Below are 12,968 nucleotides of genomic sequence, written 5' to 3'. Positions count from 1 at the left end.
GGAGTTTCCCTTGGGGGCACATGGTCGGCCGCTGTGGAAACAGGAGGCTGGACTAGGGGGCCCCCCAGCAGCCAGGCTCTTCAATCTGTGCATATCTCCATCCTTTGCACCAATCCGTTACTCCATTTATATCTCCTCCTCACTCCAGGTCCCTGGCTCTCCTCATCCCCATCTCATCCTCACAACGGCCCTGGGAGGCGGTGACCAGCTGGTCGGAGCGGGTTTCGAACTCTGATCTCCCAGGCAACCTAGTCCAAAGATCTGAGATCCTGCCAAAACACGCAGGGTTTGTGCACTTGGGAGTTACGTTGGTGAGAAGTTTGGAGCAGGGTGGGGGGCGGGGTGTTTGTAAAGGGGTCCCCATTAGCTCTCCTTTCTCCTCCACCCCCCAGATTACATTCCTTGCCTTTCTTCTTGGTCTACGTGGAACCAGAGATAACTCCATTGAGCTTCAGCTTAAGACCTTCTGAGCTGCTCCGATTAAGCCTGCCGCTCCTCTCCTTTAAGCCTCCCTTTCAAGTCCTCCCCCCCCCCATCTCTTTTCAGGCCTTCCTCCTCCTCCTCCAAGATTGATTTAATTGCCTCCCCGTCCGCAGGCCTCTCATCACCCAGCTGCACTTTTTAATCATGATATTATTGCACAAGTTTGAGGCCCGACTAATGTATTATTTTAATCAGATCCTCTCCTTGAAGAGAGCTTTCCTTCGGAGGAGAGGGCGGGAAGGAGGGAGGAGGCCTCGGCCATGATTTGTCAAAAACCCACAAATTTCCCTATTGCAGAATAATTCAACGGCTCTGGGGTTGCAGGGGGGGTGGAGGAGGGAGACTTTGGAAGGAATTTGCTCGTGGTGGAAGAAAAGATGGACGGGTTGGGGGTTGAGCAGCTGCAGCTGGGGTTGCCCCCCATCCCTAGAAAAACGTGAGCATCCTTTTCAGAGAGAAAAGTGTCCCATGTCCTGTTGGGACTTCAAAGGAGACGTCTTTTTTCACATATTCAAGCTCATCCTGACCTGCCCTTTATTTTAGCTACAGCAAATGGAGGTGGAGTTTTTGCTTGGACTCAACCATACTGAAATTGATTGAAATTGAATTGATATACTTTATTGTCACTTGTACAACCTGTATAGGGTGAGATTACACGAGCACACCCCCCACTCAGCTCTCTTAGTCTTAATTCCCCTTGTTTACTGACAGTTGCCCTGTTGTTATCTTTTCATTCAGCAGCCTAACAGCCCACGGATAGAAGCTGTTCTTTACCCTGTTGGCGCGACTAATCATGCTTCTATATCTTCTGTCGTAGGGCAGGAGATCAAGAAAGTGCCGGCCAGGGTGTGAATAATCATCCCTGAGAATTTCCCTCACTCTCCTGAGGCAACGTTCTTCCACTATTTCATCCAGCGGATTCACGGGACATCCCATCATATCTTGTGCTGTGTTCATCACCCTCTGTAGGCACTTCCTATCAGTTGATGTCAAACCAGCGTCCCACAGGAAAAAATGGGGCAGCACCCATTCAGCTGGCAAGCCCAGCTCAAGGTGCCAAGGCCAGGATCCATATAAGAACATAAGAATGAAAGAAAAGCCTGCTGGATTAGGGAAGCGGCCCATCAAGCCCAGCCCCCTGTTCCCACAGTAGCCAAGTGCCCCCAAGCACCTAGGAATCTAGGTAGACTACCTCTGGACCTGGAGGTTCCATAGGGACCTAAGCCTCAGCTTCAGGATCTGTCCTTCCAGTGAGCCCTCAGGGCTGATTTCCTTCAGAATGGAGAGGTTTGATCTTCTTGCAGTCCATGGGACTCTCAAGAGTCTCCTCCAGCACCAGAATTCAAAAGCATCCATTCTTTGGCGATCAGCCTTCTTTGTGGTCCAGCTCTCACTTCCATGCATCACTACTGGGAAAACCAGAGCTTTAACTGGGATTTAACTGGGATTTAGAACTGTCCTGTTGCAGGACACCCCCCCCCCAATCATTCAGTTTGTACAAACACGACACACTCACACACGACATACGTGACGTTTCTGTTATAAATTCATAGTAAATCAACCATACATCAGATTCACACCAGTCCACTTTTATTTTACTCCATGAAGGACTATCAAAGGGGGATGGTTTGATACAGCACGGCCATAATCTCTTAACCATACCAGCACATCCACAGGAGCCCTACCCAGTTGGCATGCCAACCTTCATGGTCCCAGACAGAAGACCATCAAGGTCACAAAGGACTTCCATATGGGAGTGGATTCAACACGGACTGGAACAAAGGACAATGATCAGATCTTCCCTCTGGGGGCAGGAAACTGCCAACTCCCCTTTGTCCTCTGGAAATGACGCATGGGGAGGGGGAGAGGAGGAACCAGCCAGGTGACCAGACACTCAGGTCACCTCCACAACTCCTCCCTCAACCCCTCCTTTTTGTGATGTGTCAATGATGTAGTCATGATGTAGTTGTGATGTAGTTCTTGTGGGATGTAAACACAGGAGCAGTCAATGACAACATTCCTAGAGTGTACATGTTAGAACATGGGGAGGGATGTCTGTCCAGCAAGCAGGTAAACTTCCTGGGGACGGACTTCCTCCGCATGTGACCAGAGGTGGGTGTGGCCTCACCTGTGCAGGTAATGATAAAAGCACAGGGCAGGCAGCCACTCTCTCTCTTGCCTCTTGCCTCTTGCCTCTCTGCCATCTTCCTTCGATGAGGAAACATCTAAGGATGCCCTCTTGGCTCTCAACCAAGAGAGGACAGTACTATCTTCCTATAAGTGCATGTTTCTAAGTGCATGTAACCTTTTTAAGCCTGCCTACCTTCTGGGATCATATTGTGAACAGAACGTGAGTAAACTCTTTTATACTTTTATAAAGACTGTGTCGTGTCTTGTATTTTAAGAGGGAACAAAAGGGGAAATTACCAGAGTAATTATTATAGAGGTTCTAGCGAACCTGTGCAAGCGTTACCGTTGCGAACTTAAAGGGGAATGTCTATAAACTCTGCTGATATTTTGGGAACTTGTTAGTACAAGTTGGATAAGGATATAATTAGTCAATATATCCTCTCCTGCACCCCAGAACATTCCCACAAAGGGTTATGGGCCCAGTATTGCATATTTCTGCGTATTTTTGAAGGATTGCGTTGGATTGTGATTTTGAGTTGAGTAGTATTTTTCTGAGTTAACTTCCTGGTAAGCACATGGTCCTTTGTTCCATTGTGCAGTGGGGATTAAGCAACCCCCCCTTCCCTCAGAGTTCACAGTGACCCAAGGCAGTGAAGAATTGTTTTGTATTTTGAGATTTTTGAGATTTTTGATTTTAAAATTTTGAGAAATTTTGAAATTTTGAAGAATTTTCAAATTTTTGGATTTTAAGATGGCTAGAGCAGCTTTTGATAGTGATGCAAAGCTAGGAATGCCTGTGCTGAATGAACACAATTTCATACACTGGAAGCAGCGCTTGATAGCATGTTTAGATTATAAACACATTTTGGAAGCTTTAAACCCTCAACCTACGGGATCGTCTGAGGAAGCTTTAGCCAAGATAAGTGCTTGGAAACGCATGAACAGCGAAGCTAGACACATAATTTTGAGTGGACTTCGTGATGAGCAGCTATCATTAATAAATAGTACAGATGATGCATCTCAAATCTTAAGAGATATTGAGCGCGTGTATGGAGAATCTAGCATAAACTGCTTCAGAAACTTGGTGTGTAAATTAACCAGAGTGAGGATGAATTCAAATGAGGAATTCACAGAGCACATCAACAAGTTTACTGAGATTATTCAAAGAATTGATCTGACTCCCAAAGCTTTTGATGAAGATACAAAGATAGCATTTTTGTTGTCATCACTTGGACCACGCTTTAGCGCATTTGTAAGTTTGATGGATCATAGACAAGGTCTGACTTTTAAAGACTTGATTGGTTATTTAAAAGAAGAATGCAGAGATAGAGCTGAATCTCCAGTGAGAAATGCTAGAAGCAAAGACAGTAGTTATGCATCTAGGCAATTTACAAAGTCCAAAGAGATGCCTAAGAAAGTGATTTGTTTCAATTGTAACAAAGAAGGACACATTGCAAATAATTGCAAGGCTCCTAAAGCCAAGAAACCCCACCCCTTTCAGCCAAAAGGGGAAAAGAAGGGGAAATGCGAATGCACATGGCTACTGCAAGAAAGGAATTTAGCTGTCCAGAATTGTGAAAATAGACGTAATAAATGGATAATTGATTCAGGTGCCAGCTCACATTTTTCATATAAAGAGGACTATTTTAATGAGATAAATGATGAAGAAGGATCTGAAATTGAAATTGCAGATGGCAACATTGTTAAAGCAAAAGGTGCAGGTTCCATGAGGCTGAAATGCAATATAAATAATGAATGCATTGAGAACACAATCTCTAGAGTTTTGTATGTTCCAGAGCTGAGCTGCAATTTAATCAGCGTGTCCACTTTGGACAAGAAAGGTTTCCAGATCACATTTGGAAATGGAGAATGTAAAGTGACTAGAAATGGCAAAGTGTTTGCTCAAGCAAAGCTAATCAATGGTGTATATGAGCTTGATCTTTCAGAGAATCAGTCTGCAAAAGTGGCACATTCCAGCCAGAAGGATGAAGCAGATCTGGACCTGTGGCACAGAAGGCTTGGACATAGAGACACCAACGTCATTCTGGATCTACAGAAAAGAGATCTTGTAAGAGGTTTGCAGGTAAAGCAGAGCAACAAAGCTCCAGCAAAGTGCATAAGCTGTATTACTGAGAAGGCTGTAAAACCTTCATTTCCACGTTGTGCAGAACAAAGAAGCAACAAAGTGCTTGACATAGTGCACACTGACATATGTGGACCCATGAATGTTCCCTCACTGGGAAAGAATAGATACATTTTAATATTTCTGGATGACTTTTCAAGATTTTGTGTTGTGTATTTCCTCAAAGAGAAGAGTGAGACAGTGGACAAGCTCCAGGAATACATTGCCATGGTCAAGAATAAATTCCAAAGAGCTCCAGCTGTGCTAATGAGCGACAATGGAGGTGAGTACTGCTCAAATGAAATGCAGGCTCTCCTGGCCAAGGAAGGAATTGCACACGTAACCACAATTCCTTACACACCACAGCAGAATGCCATAGCTGAGAGAAAGTTTAGGTCCATTATGGACATGACAAGGTGCATGCTAAAGGATGCATGTTTGCCACAGAAGCTGTGGGCCGAAGGAGTGTACACGTCGGTCTATTTGCAGAATAGACTGCCAACTAAAGGTGCAGAGCGCACACCATTTGAACTTTGGCATGGGAAAGCTCCCAATCTGTCGCACATACGTGTGTTTGGAAGTCCGTGTTACTTCCACGTGCCCAAGGAACACAGACACAAGCTTGACTCCAGGGCAAAAGCAGGTATCCTGGTGGGATACGCCTCTGGAGGCAAAGGATATAGAATTATGGACTTACAAACTGGTAAGACAAATGCATACCATGCGGTTTATGTTGATGAATATGGAAAGGTAGACACTAAGAACACTGTTGTGGATTCTTCAGATGAGTCAGAAAGGACTCAAGAGTTTGTATATTTCCCTTTTGAGACCCCACAAAGTACTAATCTGCCTTCGAGTGTTACAGCGCCCCCTACAGGCGACGCACCAGAAGACGCAGAGGACCAGAACCCTGGCGGCACCAGAGACGAAGATGAGGACTCAGATGGGGACATGCCTGCGTTGGAGGAGGATGAGGAAGCTGATGCGGTCGCAGAACCAGAGGTCAGGCGCTCGTCCAGAACCAACAAAGGTGTCCCACCATTACGGTTGTCCTACTTTGCAGGGTCGGCGTTTCCACAAGAACCTTCCACTTGGGAAGAGATACAGGAGATGCCAGCTGCAGAAGCCAGTCTCTGGAGGAAGGCCGCGCAGGAGGAGATGGATGCACTGCATCAGAACAAGACCTGGACACTCACTGAGCTGCCTCCCGGTAAGAAGGCCATTGGCAGTAAATGGGTTTTCAAGGTTAAGAAGGGGTCAGAAGGAGAAGTGCAGCGCTACAAAGCTAGACTTGTAGCACAGGGATTTTCACAGCGTTTTGGTGAAGACTATGATGAAGTTTTTGCACCAACCGTGAGGTACAGCAGCGTAAGAATGCTTTTAAGCATTGCAGCCTCCAAGAAAATGAGAGTGAAACACATAGACATTGCTACCGCTTTTCTACACGGGCAGATTTCTGAAGAAATCTATATGAAACAGCCCAAAGGTTTTGTGAAACCACATGAGGCACATTTAGTGTGCAAACTGCAGAAAGGACTTTATGGACTTAAACAGGCTGCTAGAGCCTGGAACCAGAAGTTGCATAAAATGCTGACGCAACTTGGGTACAAGCAAGGCGACGCTGACAAGTGCTTGTACAGTAAGTCAAATAATGGACAATTCTCATATATCTTAGCATTTGTTGATGACCTGATTATTGCCACAGCAAGTGAGAAAGACTATACACAGATAGTAAAACACCTTAGCAAAGAGGTGGAGGTCAAGGAGCTAGGAGATGTCCACTACTACCTCGGGATCCAGGTGGAAAGAGAAGAGGACGGCTCATTTCTTCTCAGCCAAAGACAGAAGATCCACGAGCTAATTGAGCACATGCAGATGCAAGACGCACATCCAGTTGCTACACCGATGGCTACTGACTTCCTGAAGAATCAGCAGGATTCGAAGCAGTTGCCAGACAACAATGACTACAGGTCGGCGATTGGTAAACTTTTGTATTTAGTTACCACATGTAGACCTGACTTAGCTAATGCTGTGGGGATTCTTAGCAGAAAAGTGAATTCTCCCACTGAGCATGATTGGGCAGGTGTAAAGAGGGTGGTGCGATATTTGAAGGGTACCATGAATTGTAAATTAAGGTTACCAGCCGTCAGAGATCCTAAGTTGGTTGGGTATACTGATGCGGATTGGGCTGGGGATAATGCTGATTATAAATCAACAAGTGGTCATGTTTTCATGTTTGGTGATGGACCTGTTTCATGGGGCAGTTATAAACAGAGCTGTGTAGCATTATCTTCCACAGAATCAGAATACGTTGCAGCAACAGAAGCCTGCAGAGAGATCGCCTGGCTTGATCAACTCATAAAGGACTTTGGGTTGGTGAGAAAAGGGCCTGTCAGCTTGCTAGAGGACAATCAAAGTTGCCTGAAGCTGACGCAGAGTGAGAAGTTCCTGGCCAGAACAAAACACATTGGGGTTAAATACCACTACATACGCCAGATGATCCAGGATGGACTTGTGGAACTATCCTACTGCAGCACCCAAGAGATGACTGCTGACATCCTGACGAAACCCCTACCAAGAGAGAGTTTCCAGAATCTACGTGTCAAGCTGGGACTCTGGGTGGTTGAATAAAGTTGTTTATGTTTTGTATAATGTTGTATTGCCTGAGAAGGGGTATGTGGGATGTAAACACAGGAGCAGTCAATGACAACATTCCTAGAGTGTACATGTTAGAACATGGGGAGGGATGTCTGTCCAGCAAGCAGGTAAACTTCCTGGGGACGGACTTCCTCCGCATGTGACCAGAGGTGGGTGTGGCCTCACCTGTGCAGGTAATGATAAAAGCACAGGGCAGGCAGCCACTCTCTCTCTTGCCTCTTGCCTCTTGCCTCTCTGCCATCTTCCTTCGATGAGGAAACATCTAAGGATGCCCTCTTGGCTCTCAACCAAGAGAGGACAGTACTATCTTCCTATAAGTGCATGTTTCTAAGTGCATGTAACCTTTTTAAGCCTGCCTACCTTCTGGGATCATATTGTGAACAGAACGTGAGTAAACTCTTTTATACTTTTATAAAGACTGTGTCGTGTCTTGTATTTTAAGAGGGAACAAAAGGGGAAATTACCAGAGTAATTATTATAGAGGTTCTAGCGAACCTGTGCAAGCGTTACCGTTGCGAACTTAAAGGGGAATGTCTATAAACTCTGCTGATATTTTGGGAACTTGTTAGTACAAGTTGGATAAGGATATAATTAGTCAATATATCCTCTCCTGCACCCCAGAACATTCCCACAGTTCTAGGGGTGTAGTTTGGGGGATTAGTAACTAATAAAAGTTGGGGTCTTCTTTTGTTTGGGGCTTCTATCTTGTTCCACCTGGTGGCAGGTGGGAGTCCTGTCGCGACAGTCTTCAATAAAGACCAAGCCTCCTGGCTGCTGTTTTGCTCTGGTATTCCTGGCTGGTGTCCTGGTTTTCCTCCAAGGGAGCCCTCAGATTTCTCCGTTAACAGTCCAAATGTTAGTGAATTGTCAACCCAGGAAGGATCCAGAGGTGGGCGGGGCATGTATATAGCCAGGTCTTCCTTCACCTGGATCATCTTCTCCCTCCCCCCAGGTAGGCCCTCCCCCCCCCAACACTACATCCAGTGCCGGATTTACATGTAAGCTAAACAAGCTCTAGCTTAGGGTCCCACTCTCTTGGGGGACCCAAAAAAATTAAAGGAAAAAAACTGGATGTACATTTCCAAAATATAAGGTAAAAAACAAATAAAATAAAACCTACATACAGCAACAGTGTATTGTGTTGTGTAGGCTCTTATTTGCTATGTGCAAATGGCTTTAGATACCTATTAGGTCCATCAGTTACCATATAGCATATATTCAACACAAGAAACAGCAACAATTTGTTGTTGACAAAGGACACTGGACATACAAAAGGCCCCATTACCTTCAGTAACTGAGGGCCTCATCCAACCTCAATCTGGCCCTGACTACATCATTCAACTATCATCAACTCATTCTCTTTTTCTCACTCATCTCCCAAACCCTTTCCTCCCCCCTCTCTCTCCCCCCCCCACATGCACCCCATCCCCCCATTTTCTCTCTCTTTCTCGCCCCTCATCTCATCTACCTGCATATAGACAAACATCCACTTTCTCCCCCCCCCCGGCTCCCCCTCCTCATCCTGTGGGTGCTGGACCCCTGCTGGCTCCCTGCCCCCTCACCCACTTCCAAGGGCGGCCCCCAAGACATCTGCAAGCGAGGAGGAGAAGGCAGCCGGGGACTACTCTGCACACACCGCTTCGTCTCTGGAACAGCCAAATTATGCCCGTGTTTTGTTTAATAATTGAACACAAGTTTGGGGACAAATTACTTATTTAGAGGAAACAGCGTGTTAACAACGATGAGCACCTAATCTTTTGCGATGGCGCGACGGGCTTGTTAGCGCCCCTTTCCAGGAGCCCAGCAGCCCACCGGGCAGAGAAAGACGTCCTTCGTGGAGAATTGAGAGAAAGACGTCCTTCGTGGAGAATTGAGAGAAAGACGTCCTTCGTGGAGAATTGGCTGGCTGCTATGAAGATAGCAGTGTGTTCCAGGGATTGGTGAATGGGGCAGGGAGGGGTGTGTGTGGATGGCACCTCCGTCAAAGCAGCTCTGGCCCATGGGGCAGACAGCTTAGCTGGCGTTGGCACTTGTCAGGCCCTGGCACTGGGTCTCCCCTGTGAGTTTTGGGAGCAGGGCCAAGCAGAAGAGTCTGGGCGTTGAATGGAGAGTGCAGGGGGCAATGCTAGGCCTACCATGTGCCTTGGGCCAGATTTGGGAGGGGTGGCAAAGCAGGGTCCCAGCGCCGCTGTTCCCTCCCGCCCTGACTAGCCTTCTTTTCAGCCAGTGTGGTGTAGTGGTTAAGACCGGTAGTCTCGTAATCTGGGGAACCGGGTTTGCTTCCTCGTTTCTCCACGTGCAGCTGCTGGGTGACCTTGGGCCAGTCGCACTTCTCTGAAGTCTCTCAGCCCCACTCACCTCACAGAGTGTTTGTTGTGGGGGAGGAAGGGAAAGGAGAATGTGAGCCACTTTAAGACTCCTGAAGGGGAGTGAAAGGCGGGATATCAAATCCAAACTCTTCTTCTTCTTCTTCTTCTTTCACTCTCCCCCCCCCCCAGAGGAGCCGCCTGAAGGGGATCTCTAAACCAGCAGCAGCAGCAGACTTCAGAAGACACCCAGTCCGACCCGCTGCTCAGTGTCTGCTCAACAACCCTGAACAAATACAACACGATGGCGTCTGACACACGTTTAGCCAGATGGCCTCAACAGATTGGAGAACTGGGCCCGACCTCACAAAGCGAATTTCAAGAGGGACAAATGTCAGGTTCTGCACTTAGGCAGGAAGAACCAGATGCACAAACCAAAGATCGAGGGGTCTTGGTGGACCACAAGCTGAACATGAGTCAACAGTGCGATGCAGCAGCAAAAAAAGCTCAGGCTATTCTTGGCTGCGTCAACAGACGTCTAGTGTCCAGATCAAGGGAATAATAGTCCCCCTCTCTTCTGCCTTGGTCAGACCCCACCTGGAATCCTGTGTCCAGTTCTGGGCGCCACAAGGACACGGACAGGCTGGAAGGTGTGCAGAGGAGGGGGACCAAGATGATCAAGGGTCTGGAAACCAAGCCTGATGAGGAACGGTTGAAGGAGCTGGGTATGTTTAGCCTTGGAAAAGGGAGACTGAGAGGAGATAGGATAGCTGTCTTCAAATATCTATTCAAGGGTGGTCTCATGGAAGAGGGAGCAAGCTTGTTTTCTGCTGCCCTGGAAGGTTCCAAGGGCTTCAAATGAGAAGAAATCAGAGCCTGTCTACCAAACAGGGATGGGAAAAATCCAGTTCAATCGGCATAATGAACAGACCTAATTTGCCCATCCCAAAACAAGACGCGACCCAAAACACAGCAATCCCTGGAGCTCTGCCCTCTCTGAGCCCCTGTTCAGAAATGGGTCTTTCTTGCTGAAAGGATTCGTCAGTTTGCTTTCCCTGCCAGAGGGGGAGAGAGCCGGTCTCTCTTGCGCCCACTGCTGGCTTGAGACAGAAATGCCTCCATGAGGGTCACATGGTTTATACACGAACACACTTCCAGTAGTAGTAGGAGTAAGTACCCACTCCCAGATCTCCCTAAAGGTAAAGGTAAAGGTAAAGGGACCCCCAACCATTAGGTCCAGTCGTGGCCGACTCTGGGGTTGCGGCGCTCATCTCGCTTTACTGGCCAAGGGAGCCAGCGTACAGCTTCCGGGTCATGTGGCCAGCAGGACTAAGCCGCTTCTGGCGAACCAGAGCAGTGCACGGAAACGCTGTTTACCTTCCCGCCGGAGCGGTACCTATCTATCTACTTGCACTTTGACGTGCTTTCGAACTGCTAGGTTGGCAGGAGCAGGGACCGAGCAACGGGAGCTCACCCCGTCGCGGGGATTCGAACCGCCAACCTTCTGATCAGCAAGCCCTAGGATCTGTGGTTTAACCCACAGCGCCACCTGCGTCCCTCCAGATCTCCCTAGAAGGCTAAATAGGAATTGTTTTACACCATAGATTTTAAAAATGGGACTGATTCTCCTGGGTCAACGGGGGCAGTTTCTGAGTGTGCAGTTTGGCCTCTCGACCTGGTTTACTACAGTCCACTGGGGATGGAGGCTGGTCCAGGAGTTTGGAAATGGACCACACTCCCCTTTTCTTCTGGAAAGGACATGTCAGTTCCACTTCCTTCCAGCAGGGAAGAGAGAGAGGGTTGCTCTGCCTCCCTCCGCTGGCATAAAAATCTCACACTTGTACTGACATCACAAATGCCCCTTGCTAGCCAAAGGGGCCAAACCATAATAGCCTAGTTTCTCATCTTGGCTAGTTCCTCCTCTAAGATTCATTGGATTCTCCTTTGAACCCCGAGAGAAATTCCTCCCTCTTCTTTCTCCAGGTACAGCCTTCCATCTCCACACCCTCCTGGGGTGATCTTCCTGAGACTTTCATCAGTTCTGCCTGGGGGGGTTCCAGATTCCTCTCCCCGGAAGGCCAGGCTGTCCCTGAGGCAGAAGGAGAAATGTTTGCCTCTAGCAAATGGTTATGGAAATGCATTTTTCAAAAATATCCTTTTACGGGGGTGGCAGTTCCAAGATGAGCCTCTAGTGGCAATCGCTTGCAGCAATGGGCTGCGTCTTCCAATGAAGATCCCCCCTTTTCTCTCCTCCCTCCCCCAATATCAAATGAGAAGGGAGGAGAAGGCAAAGAGTCAGCCCAGGAAGGCCTGCTGTCATTGCAGGAAGGTTTGGATTCCGTTTGGGGGCAGTGGGTGAGAAAAGGCAATTGACAAGAAAGTTGGGGGTTCAGAGAGAAGAGGTGGGCTCCTGGCTGCGAGTTCAAATCCCTCCTGGCTGACTCACAGCTCTTTTACAGCTGCGGCCTTTAAAACCCGGACACCGCTGCCAATTAGTGTGGACAATATGAAGCCAGATGGACCAATCTTAGAATAGCTCCTCAAGTTTTGAACTATGAGGACTGGAATCTTCCTTTAAATTTAAGGGGGGTGGGGCTGCAGGTCGGTGGGTGAGCATCTGCAGAAGCCCCTCAGCATCTCCAGGTGGGCGAGTCTCTTGCCCTTAAAACCTGGGCTGCAGCTGCCAGTCAGAGTAGAGAACACCAGGCCTGATGGACCAGCAGCCTGGCTCTTCCCGAAGCAGCTTCCTGCGTTCCCGTTTGTGCGTATTCGGGGCTTGCATTTTGGGTTGGGGGGCTCCCCCCTCCTCCGTTCCCTCTCCCCCAGCCTCATTTCCCCCTCCTTCCATCTGCTCCAATTACCTGCCGCTCTCCTAATGAGTCTCTCCCTCCGCCGGGAAGAGCTCTACCTGGCAGCCTCCCTCTTGGCGAGCCGTTAATTGCCAGAGAATGGAGGTCACCCCGGCAGGAACGGCGAGCGGGCGCCGGGGAGGGAGAGCCGGTAATTGCCTGCGAAGAAGAGCGCGCGGAGGGACGGGCGCGGAGCCCGAGGCCTCCAGCCCTGCCAATTATTCGTCGGGGAGGCCCCGCTTCCTGCGCCACAGTCCCCAAAGCCATCCGAGAAGCCTGCAAATTATTTCCTTGCTCCCTGTTGCTCCGCGTCAGAAGGCTTTCATTTTCTTCCCTGCTTGCCTTCGCGTCCCCGGGAAAAAAGGGGGAGGAAACCCCACAATTTGCTTGTGACGGCAGAGGCGCCCGGATCGGGCCAAA

The 12,968-nt window shown here is 48.4% G+C and overlaps 1 long non-coding RNA gene across 1 annotated transcript; it reads left to right on the top strand.

Annotated features, from left to right (window-relative positions):
• Positions 1-11,392: 11,392 nt before the first annotated feature.
• Positions 11,393-12,247, top strand: LOC309330603. The gene is made up of 2 exons (XR_014151506.1): positions 11,393-11,682; positions 12,093-12,247. It is a non-coding gene; the product is annotated as an uncharacterized lncRNA (long non-coding RNA).
• The last annotated feature ends 721 nt before the right edge of the window (positions 12,248-12,968 follow it).

This window comes from Podarcis erhardii (genome assembly GCF_964252035.2).
Source record: "Podarcis erhardii genome assembly, chromosome: 15".
In the NCBI taxonomy this organism is placed as follows: domain Eukaryota; kingdom Metazoa; phylum Chordata; class Lepidosauria; order Squamata; family Lacertidae; genus Podarcis; species Podarcis erhardii.
This window is presented reverse-complemented; position numbering and strand designations above follow the sequence as displayed.